The following is a 12,132-nucleotide window of genomic DNA, read 5'->3' as shown; positions in this document are numbered from 1 at the left end:
TAGGGAAATGACAGGACCGGAAATCATTCGCGAGACCACAGAAAAGATTGTCCAGATCAAAGCTCGATTACAGGCATCGCGTGACCGGCAAAAGAGCTACGCTGATAAACGGCGAAAGCCCTTAGAATTCTAGGTCGGTGATCGAGTATTGTTGAAGGTCTCACCCTGGAAAGGAGTTATACGTTTCGGAAAACGAGGAAAGCTAAACCCACGGTACATTGGACCTTTCGAAATCGTCGCCCGAATAGGTCCGGTAGCCTACAGACTACAACTACCCACGGAGCTAAACGGTGTACACCCCGTGTTTCATGTTTCTAATCTGAAAAAGTGCCTATCAGATGAAACTCTCGTCATTCCTCTTGACGAAATCGAAATCAATGAGAATCTCCTGTTCGTCGAAGAACCAATCGAAATCATGGACAGGGAGGTGAAGCGTACTAAACAAAGTCGCATCCCGATCGTGAAGGTACGGTGGAACGCAAAGCGTGGGCCAGAATTCACGTGGGAACGCGAAGATCAAATGAAGCAGAAGTACCCTCACCTATTCTAGCAATTCTCAAATCTAGCTTTCAAACAGAATTTCGGGACGAAATTCCCTCTAACGGGGGGATGATGTCACAACTGTAAATTTTGAGCCATGTAATCTATACATTCAAGTTAATGTGAATCAAAAACTTCAATCAAATACAACATGCTAGAACTACAAATAGTCATCAAACAATTGGAGACCCTAGAAGTTCTTGTTAAGTCTAATTTAGGCTAGAACTTCCTTATTGGATCCAAATGGGCCAATAAGCTTCCAATTAGACTATCATGGGCTTAGAACCCTAATTGGGCTCTAATTGGACCCACACTTATTTATTTTAACATTTAGGTCATGTTGGGCCTAGAATGAAATGGATTAAGAGCCTTGATACATGAATAACCTAAAACTAGTTCAAGAAAAACATAAAAATCCTACTACATTCTCTTAAGCATAAAACACACTCTAACTAACTCTAATTTTGGGCTTAAGGGAAAAAGCCCAAAATTTTCTTTTCCCTTTCAAAAACCTCGGCCCAAAGGCCCAAACTCAAGAGGATAAGAAGAGAAGTTGACTTTGGTTGCCACCTCACTATTACCCATAGGACTTCCATGCATTACTTCCCATGCTTCCATGCATATCACTTCAAGATCACATCTCTTCTTCTCTCCTCTCTCACTCTCGGCCATACACACTTACACCCACCAAAAATCTCTCAAACACTCTCTAGATCACTCAAGAACATCTCTCCCCCTCCATCCAAAATCTCGAAAATTTGGAAGCATTCAAGAAGGTTCTTCCACAAAATTCTTCATCTAAGGTAAGATCATGCATAGATCTATGGTTTAAATTCTTTTGTTATCAAAATCCTTTCCTAACCTATGCAAAAATCGTGATCTTACACCCTAGAACCATCTCAAAACTCAAGATCTTCATCAAAGGGAGCCAAGGCCAAAAACACTTCATTTTTCTTCCATCTTTTCTTCCAAAAACCGAAACTACACCCAAGGTGAGATTCATACCCCTATTTTCTGTTTTTATGAGTTTTGTGGGGGGGGGGGGGGAATACAAGTGAAAGTGTAGATCTATATGTGTTTGTATGCCTTGTATGATTTCCATGCTTATATGTATGCTTATATGTGTTTTAATGTTGGATCTAGCCATTAAACCCCTCAAAACCGAGATATAACTTATGTTTTATGATTTTAGCTTCAAATATATTTCTACATATAAAGTGATACAAGAAAAATAGCTAAGTGGTTAGCAACAATTTGCTTTAAGCTAAAAACACACATTTTGGGCCAAAAATGTGAAAAATACAAAATTAAGGGCCCAAATTGACATTTCACAGATTCTGATGGATGAAATGTGCCAAAACAGTTTCCATAAAACTATTTCTGGAATTATATTCAATTAGAGGATTAAAAACATAAATTTCAAGCTTATTGGGCTAAAAATGAAAATTTCGGCCCAAGGAGGCCCATTATGCGAATTTTTCTGTTTTGGAGGGCCAAAACTGTGAATTTCTGTAAAACAGTGGACTATAAGTGTCCCAAATCCTTTTCAAAGGTTTAAAATGCTTTTTAAATTTAAAAAGGACCAAAGTTGCAAAAATTTTCCAATTTGGGCCAAAATTGTCAAAATTGCGAAAAGAAGGGCTAAAACCGAGAAAAACTGCATCTTCAGGGACTTAAACTGTTTTCTATGAAAAATATGCTGGAAAATATTAATTTCAATGATTTTTGGTGTTAAAATGTCAAGAAAAATAGTTTAAGGACCAAACCGGAAATATTACAATAAAAGGGTTGAAAATGTAAATTTTACAAATAATGAGGGGCTGAAAACAGAAATATTTCAAGGCTAATTCAATATGTACAATTTGATCAAATAATGATACCTCGACTATCAACGAAATACAACTCATTACAATACCAAAAGTCGTTGTTAAACGAATTGGCTCGGTCTCGAGCCAATGGAAATCTACAACTACTAACTCTTCGACACTACGAATCATACAAATAACGTTTGGTAATACATATACATACGAGTGTGCACAGACGTCTACGCACCATCTTCGGGCCCCAAAAGTGTAAAATCTTGCTTGTTGGGCCTAGCTAGCCCAATGACCTGATCTTAAGGCCCGAAGACACATATTTTCTACGAAGTGCTGAGTTTCACCGACTTGGCACAACGTGGAGTGACTTTCAATGGCTTGTACCACTGGTCCCCAAGGGTCCTTGGTATTGCTAGAAGAGTCTGCATATTTTACGAGGCGGGTCGGGGACCCCTCGCACGCATATTTTCCCCAACCGGTTAAGGGAGTCACCGGGGTCTTCGTGACCTCTTTCTCTTCGGATGTGGGACTACACCTTGTCCGGGCGATTGGATAACGCGATTAGTACTGACGACGCCTTCGGGAATCGTTGGTATATCTACAAACTGGGCGTTTGCGTAACGCGGGTTTGTAGTAAATAATCCTGCTCGAGAACCTTCCAACGTCGCCTGGGACTGACACTGCTATCTTCATAATGGTTTCAACGTAACTTCATGTAACTCAAGGAACTAGGAGAACATCGGGTTCTCCTAGGGCTTTCAATACATACAGATTTGAAAGGCATACATCTCAAATGAACATTTTTTTTACAAGTATAGAAACAAACAAGCATACCTATGGATCTTCACAAACGTTTTCAAAAGCTTTTCTTTTCAGAAAATATCGGATTTTCTGGTGGATTTTCAAACAGTACAAACACTCGATTTCAAACACTACTTATGAACTCACCAACATTTCATATGTTGACGTTTTTCAAAATACTTGTATTCTCAGGGAACCAGTGAATCAAGGGAAATCATATTCAGTGACGGTTGCAGTTTATTTTTGAATGAATGGAACAAATTAATTTTTGGGAATGTAATGTTTTAAACAATGTATGACATGTAAACACTACTGGTTGTACTATGTAATGAATGGTGACGAATGTTGTTATGTTTCATATATATTCAATGTTATGGTATGCAATTGAGTCACGACAGCCCCCGGACGTTTCCGCCGTCTGGTTCGGGGGTGTGACACTTTGGTTTCCCTTTCCAACTAGAACCTCACCAGAGATACCCGTAAGGTTATCACGAATTAATCAATTTTTCTATTTTGCAACTGTTATTTTGGTGGTTTGTGGCGGGAAAAAGACATAAAAGAAGAAGAAGATTGAGGTAGGCTCGCTAGTGAATGGGGGGTGAGGGTTTCATCCATGGATTTTTTTTCTTCATTAGTCTCACAGTTGTTTATCGTTTCAATTTTGTATTTAAAATATCATTTTTTTTTGTTTTGATTTTTACTAAATTGCTTTCAAGATCTGGGTTGTTATTCAATGATAGGTGGAGAGATGTAGGAATTTCGTTTATTTGTCTTCAATTTTAGGTTGAAGGTTTTTTTTACCATTGATTTTACAGGTTCACAAGTTTTCATCTGCACTCAAGTCAAATAGTTAACCATCAAAAGGCTGATTATGTCACACCCCAAAACCGGAACGGCGGAAACGTTCTGGGGTGGATGACGTCATGTCAAGTATCACAACAATGCAATATAGTAATCAAAGTACAACAACCATTTCATTAATAGTAATAGTTTTACATGGTATACATTACATAGAACGTCAAAGTAATACAAGTAATAGTATAAGTGCAGCTTGGTACTAAACAATCTTCATCAAAAGCTCCGGGGATGTACCTGTCTATTGCTGACCTGAGAATACAAGTTATTTGAAAGCGAGTATCAGCATTTTTACAAATGCTGGTGAGTTCATAAGTATTTAGTGTCATTTTATCCAAATAACTTTATATAAGTAGTAGTAGTTTAGAATCAAGGGTGAATTAGAGTTCCTTCCAGAAAATCCTATATTTTCTTAAATAAAAGTAGTCTTCTACCAAGACCCGTCAGAGTTATGTTGTAAAAAGTAGTTTTCCCTTAAACACTATCATTATCAAAATACGGGATTTGATTTTAAAGAAAGTAGGAGAATATCAGGGAAAATAACATATGCCTCAGCAGTGAAGACTGCTGACTAAGGCAAAAGGAATCATAGACTCCAGGAGAGTATCGAATGAACGACACGCCTGGCTCAGTCTAACAAAAGGAGAAACAGACCCCAGACTGTATCAAATGAAAGATACAGCTAACAAGGTCTAAAACAGTGAATACAGACCCTAGACCGTATCAAATGAAAGATACAGCTAACACGGTCTAAAACAGTGAATACAGACCCTAGACAGTATCAAATGAAAGATACAGCTAGCACGGTCTAAAACAGTGAATACAGACCCTAGACAGTATCAAATGAAAGATACAGCTAGCACGATCTAAAATAGTGAATACAGTGTTAAAACCTGTTACCTTAAGGCCATGAATTATAAGGCAACCCCGAGATACTCGTAACCATACTGATAGACACTAGAGAACTTGACGCCCTGCAAGCGTCGGTGTAAGTATGACATTTGTAACCCCTTGGCTTGGTAGGCCGTGGACTGTAGCTAGCAGTTAGGGTGCGGGGGTGTCAATCCCGTATAGATCTATACACACAATGTCTGCTCTCCCTACAAGAGACTCTATTTACCAACTTGACAACGGAGAAGGCCGTGTACTGAAGATGTATCTCGTATAGTGAGATCTGATGTAAAATACTTGACTAATGATAGAGACTCACAACTGAACTGACTAATGTAAACCTATATGTCTATGCTTGTATACATAATATATAACTAAAGATCAAACGACCTTCGGACGGACATCCGATCCCACCAGACCACATCTCAACGAAGAAAAGGAAATAGGGCGAACGAGCCTTCCTAAGTCCTTTAAACATTATTTATTTAATTTATACAAGCACATGCATACATTTAACTAAGTAGAAGCATTTAACGAAGTTTAAGTGCTTAACAAAGTAGAAGTGTTTCACAAAGTATAAGTGTTAACAAGTAGGAGCGTATCGTGAAGTAGGAGCGTATCGTGAAGTAGGAGCGTGTCGTGAAGTAGGAGCGTATCGTGAAGTAGGAGCGTATCGTGAAGTATAAGTGTATCGTGAAGTAGGAGCGTATCGTGAAGTATAAGTGTATCGTGAAGTATAAGTGTATTACGAAGTAAAAGTGTTGACAAAGTAGTAGCATTTAACTAAGTGAGAGCATTGAATACGTAGAAGTATAACAAGGCAGTAGAATCTAACGAAGTAGGAGTATAAAACATGGAAGAAAACTTCGGTGAAAACTTTGGAAAACCTTTATACTTAAGAAAATCACGATTTGGTATTCTTTTATAAAAGAAGTTTGAAAACCTTTAGAAATTCTTTGGAAACCTTTCATAAACAAGTTTTGAATGAAACTTTGATAAAACATTTTGAGAAAAGCTTTGTACAAGTAAAGATGTTTTGGAAGACCATTTACAGTATCATACTTGGTAAAAACAGTTGACAGTGTAATAAATCCTTGTGCATGCGGGTTATCAATCACATGTGAATGATATGATAACTGGCATGTTTAACTTGTATTCCCCCCATAAAAACATGTAAAAACATTTAAAAGGTTCATTCAGGGGTATGAACTCACCTGTTGTAAGTGGATCCGACGAAGGTGTCGGTTGGGTGCTCGGTGTCAAGTAAAGACTTGAACACACTTAGTGACCTATTAACATATGATAATATATGTTTACATAAAATTAGTACATATAATACTAATTAAACACGTATATGAATCCTAAAGTGCAAAAAACACTTTGGTTAAGTGCTTGGAGCGTCCCGGGTAACATTTAAGGGTGTGTATGGCTTAAATAGGGAGTTTACTCTCCAAGAGTAAACTCTTTATAGAGTTCACGGCCCTGGGACTAACTCCCCATGAGTTTACGGGCGTAAACTCATGGTGAGGGTGTTCTAGGGTGCCAAAATGTCTTATATCACTTGTGGAATTTTGCTAGGTCCAAATATAAAGTGTATGAATGGATTTAAGGCATCAAATGGACCAATTAAGGAGTTTACAACCCTAAACAAGGATTTTACGGCCGTACGCTCCTATGTACATATTCCTTTGGTGTTTTAAGGGCTTAAATGATAGAGAATAAAATCCTAAGCATTTTTCCAAGTCAAATGGGGAGTTTAGGGCATCATTTGGGCACCTTATAGGAGTTTACGGCCCATGGACCTTTCCTAGGGGGGTTTACGGCCGTAAACTCCTATTTCCTTGGATTAATTTAAGTTTAAAGACTTTACTTCAATGGGGTTTGCTTCTAGACATTTTTCCAAGGCCATAGGAGGTGTTTGGGGCATTTCTAACACTTGAACTCGAGTTTACTCCTCATGAAGAGGAGTTTACGGCCCAAGCAAGTTCTTGGGCAGTAAACTCAAGTTTACTCCCCAAAAGTCTAGTTCAAGTTGTTCTAAGTCCAAATATGCAAGTCTATAAGTCATATCTAAGCCTTAGGGGCAATTTGGAGGGGTTTTGGGGCTTAAAAGCCCCATTTAATGGTGTTCATGGTCCAAGAGTGTTCTTGGGCCGTAAACACATGAATTTACCCCTATTTGTTGTTTTAAACACGATTTGCATGCTAGCTAAGCTATACAACAAGTTAGGGTAGATTGCTTACTCGTTTGGGGCTCGAAACGGACGTTTTTGGCTTGGAAATTAAGTTGTAGAGAGAGGGTGTAGTGAGAGTGTGAAAAGGGTGGAAATGAGGTCCACTTCCCCTTATATAGGGGTTTGAGTTGAGGCTCAGTGGAAATCTACCCGATACTGCCGTTAAACGAGGCTTTTGGTCGCACCCGATTTAGTGGTCGTATTTTGACATGGTTGAAACTTAAATTTTTCAAGGGAAAAAAAATTGTCGTGTTTCTAATTTATTTCAACCCTCATAAAGTCATTTAAAAAGTCCCAAATTAATTAACCAGTCCAAAAGTTAATGGACAGTTAAATAAAACGAGGTTTATTAATAGAAAAGGGGTTAAAAATGACGGAATAAATTTTGGGTTGTCACAGATTAATAGGAAGGAAAAACATAGTCATGGAACTATTTATGGAGATGGTTGAAAAGAAGTTGTTGAAAGCATCTTAGTGTTATTTATTTGCAATTGTATATCTAATTGTAGATTACTTTTTCATCTACACTCGAATATTTTCATTCTAAAATGGTTGACCATCAAATTGCATTCACCTAATAGGTCCTCATTTGAAAGACTTACAATGTAAATCGAAATATTAACTTCCCTACATTTATTATTAGATGCTCCAAGGGTTTACTTCAAATGATTTGAATGTCATGTCATGCTTTGAATATCTCTTTCTCATTATGTTTGTGGTATTATCTTTGCTTCTTAACCATAATATTACTTAGATACATGTCAGACTTATAATTTGAATTTTATAGTTGGTCTAAGGCTGGTCATAGTGATACAACTCTTCATACGCAAGCATAAGGACTTTTACCAACATTTGAATTATCACAATACTAGCCATTATGTTTGAGTTGTTCTCTAAGGCCCCGTTTGGTACGCGGAACAGGACGGGACAAAACAGAACAAGGTTCTATCACTGAGTGTTTGGCACGGACGGGACTGGGACAAAGTTAGTTGTTGACCATGTCCGGTGGGACTATTTCTCCAAAATTTGGTCTCATCCAAAACCATAGAACACAATGGGACAAAAGCCAAAATGACAAAAAAAAACTTTCCAGTTTCCTTTTTATTTATCCACGATGCATATTTCCCACATAAATTGTAAAGAACCCCTTCAAGATGTTCGTTGGTAAATTTTTTATAATTTACAAAAAAACCAAAAAAATAAATAAAAGAAAATAGATTATTATAGAAAATACGTTCGAGTGTAACGGTGTCTTCTTGTCATCAAACGAAAAAACTATTTTCGAAAAGAAAAAGAAAAAAAACTTTCTACAAACTTTTTCAACATAGATAGCAGACATGATTTTGTAGCTAAGTATATTAACGATGGTCATTGATATCCTCTAATGAATATGGAGGAGAATATGAGACAAAACAATGATGGATAAAGATTGGATAATATCGAAGTTTGTACAATTATACGTATATGTAAGGTATTAATTAGCATATAAAATGCCTATTTTATAATCACTATATGGTAAAAGAACATTAGAAATTATTTCGAGGATAATTTGATAATTTTATAATTGTGTTCCGTTTTGTTTTGTGTTGCCAAACGCTATATAACGAGTTCAGTCTAGTTTTGTCCTATCCAGTCCAGTTCTGTCAAATCTAGTTCTACCCCACCTAGTCCTACCTCCAAACGCTGCCTAAGAGACAATAAAAGTCCCATGAGTTCGATTAAGCTAATTGACCGTCCATTCACATATTTCATCTTTTTTTAAACTTATTATAGGTTAATGCTTTAGCTTTGTGTGGACGAGGATCCCAATTATGTTAAGCATACCTATAGATTTTGTGTTTTTACTAGGTTAGGAAAAAACTAGAATTGAAAACATGGGTGTAAATATGGCTTATGTTGCAGCGATGCAAGATACTGTGCTTCAGGCACTTGTACATTCGCAGATGAGATGCCCATTTCGCAGATGGTTATACATGATGGTATTATCCTTTCTGTAGAATTCTGATTTAATCACTTCAGTTGTCCATAAAGATGTCTCTTTTTGTTGTTGTTTATGCATGCAACTTGTGTTGATGGTGTAGCCGGGTATTCAAGTTGGATGATATTTTAAGTAAGAATTCCTAATTGTTATAATTTGCCGCTGTCATATTAATGTTTCCAACATTATAAAGATTTCTTTATGTTGGTATTGTTAATTGACGTTTATGATAATTATGTTGGATTAAGGTGGCTAAGATCATAACTAAATTGGTATAAACTTGAAAATAAAAATAAAGTCCTTTTGGTTGCCCTTCATAACCAGAAATAGTTAGAAATGATATTTGAAGAGAGAGAGAGAGAGAGAAAGAGAGAGAGAAATGTTTTGTTAATTTATATATATATATATATATATATATATATATATATATATATATATATTTATATATATATATTAGTTAGGAATAAATAATTGATTTTTAATTTATATGGTCAATAAAATAATAAGAATCAATTATAATTAATTAATTAGCAATCAGAATTAATACCGAATTAATTTGGGATTAATTTTAATTAATTAGAGATGTAAGTGGTGATTTGTAATTGTTCAATAGTTGAACAAAAGAAGCAAATTCTAGAATCATCCAAGGGATGAACGTAATTAGGAGTCTTTTATGGTTTCCAGAAGCCTCCTGGTTGCATAAAAGGAAATGATTTGAATTATGATTAAATTCATTATTTAATCAATTCAAATCTTGTTTTATCTGCAAGTTACCTAAACTAAAAATAGGACCACAATACCATTAATTTTCGTTCATGACATTCCTAAGAGTATTAGGAACGAAATTTCCTTCTCTTCCCTATCTTTCTTCATCATTTTAGGGTTAAACCTAATAAGGACCAAATAGAGGATAAAATTCATAATAATGATCTTTTTTTATCTTCCGATTGATTCAAATTTGGAAATAAAATACAAAAAGATATTTTTTGATTGGATGGGAATCAATGAAAAAATCTTAATCTTAAATTGCCTCATATCGAATCCGAAAGTTTTTTTCTTTCCAAAGTTTGTAAGACTTTATCATAAATATAAAGAGAAATCTTGGTTTATTCCAAGCAAATTACTTCTTTTTAATTTGAATATCAATTCCAACTTTAGTGAAAATCAAAATATCAACGAAAAGCAAGAAGATGATTTTTTCAAATTTTAGCCCATTAAATTCAAAACAATATTTTGAATTCAATAATCAAAACAATATTGAAGAATACATTTTAGAATCCACCGAGAAACTAAAAATATTCCTTAAAGGAGATTTTCCTTTGTAATTAAGATGGGTTGGACGTGACAATCAATTGTATCAAAAAATAGTGAATAATATCCAGATATGTGGTCTACTACTTAGTTTGATAAATGTCAGAAAATTACTATATCCTATATTCAAAGGAAAGAAATGGATGTGGGTATAATGAGTAGGAGTTTAAATCTTACACAATTGGGTGTGAGCCATTAGAGACATTAGATTTATGGTGCTTGCTTTCCAAGGTTTTCAATAAGGATATTGGTCTGATTATTTTCTGCAATAATCAAGAGGTATGTAAACCCTAACTCAATGTAGATTTCAATTATTATAGAGTTCCCTTAGGGTTCTTGATGTCCATAGATTATTGCTATCAACAGAGAAAACTTAGATCCAAATAGGTTGCATGTGAACTTAGGGATTAAGTTTTTTTTTTGCATATATTTAAGTTATAACCTATAAAACCCATAATCTAAGCCATAGTTTTCTTGTTGATTCTACATAATAGTGAATATATCAAAATTAGGGTTTACAGAAATTAAAATCTATTGGGCTTGAAATTTCGCAAATGGCTAGGTTTCTTGAAACCCTAGCCTCCACCCCTTAAATTTTGAAAATGCTAGGGTTTCCTTAGGGTTTCTAGTTTCCTTAACTATTGTTTTAATAGCCTTAAAATATAATAATTAAAATTAAATAAACCTAAACCCTAATTTCTATTTAATTAATTATTTAATAGGAAATAACTATTTAATCCATAACTGATTTAAAATAATTTAATTAAAGGTTAATTAAAAGATAAAGATTAAATCATAATTGGTTTAGATTTAATTAAATTAAAAGTTTAATTTAGATAATCAGTATTTAAACCTTGTATTTTGAAAATTTTTAAAATACACCTTATATATACTATTAAAAGTTTAATATATTATATGTATAAGACAAGTCAGTCAAATTGCTAGTACGCCCCATTCACGAAGCCAAACTATAAAGTGGTATAAGGAACCAACCTATACAATGACCGCCATTGGGTGTCCACTCTCACCCACGACTCCCTTGTATGGTGGATGTTCGTTACTCGAACAGATTTGATAGAACGTAATCTCATTAAAAGTATAGTGGTATAAAAGTACTAGAGCCTTCTTTAAAAAAAATCTCACTCTAGTTACTTTAGGAAAATGTGAAAATTATGCTAATCCATGAAAATGCACATCATGCTTTATATGTCGTTAGTGGAGCGTGTATGATTAACAAACACATTAACAGAGACGATAAGGAGATATGATGGGCATCTCGAAAATTATCATTGCTGATGGAGCGTCGGTGGTTAACCGAAACATCAATGTGAGATGATCAATGACATCGAGGTTGTCAATCGGGGTTGCATGGTTGTTCGCATCTCGTTTGTGATCCTCCGCATCCCAATCACAAAGGTGAGAGCATAATACGAGATTAAACATGTCATTGATATGATTCAATGAATCGCAAAAGATCTAGGAGTTTATAAGATTGGAATTGGTAAAAGCCTTACCTACCTAAAATAGATTTGAATTTGATTACGACATCCATCTTCGAAGTTCGAATCGAAAATATGGATCCTAACCTTAATTTAAATTTTAGGTTAATAATTAAGAATTAAAACCAACTAACTTGAATTCTCTTTTCTCCTAATTTTAGATGTCTTATGAAGATAGAAATGGTCTTCCTAATTCCTTTGGAAAT

Source organism: Lactuca sativa, chromosome 4 (genome assembly GCF_002870075.4).
Source record: "Lactuca sativa cultivar Salinas chromosome 4, Lsat_Salinas_v11, whole genome shotgun sequence".
In the NCBI taxonomy this organism is placed as follows: domain Eukaryota; kingdom Viridiplantae; phylum Streptophyta; class Magnoliopsida; order Asterales; family Asteraceae; genus Lactuca; species Lactuca sativa.
This window is presented reverse-complemented; position numbering follows the sequence as displayed.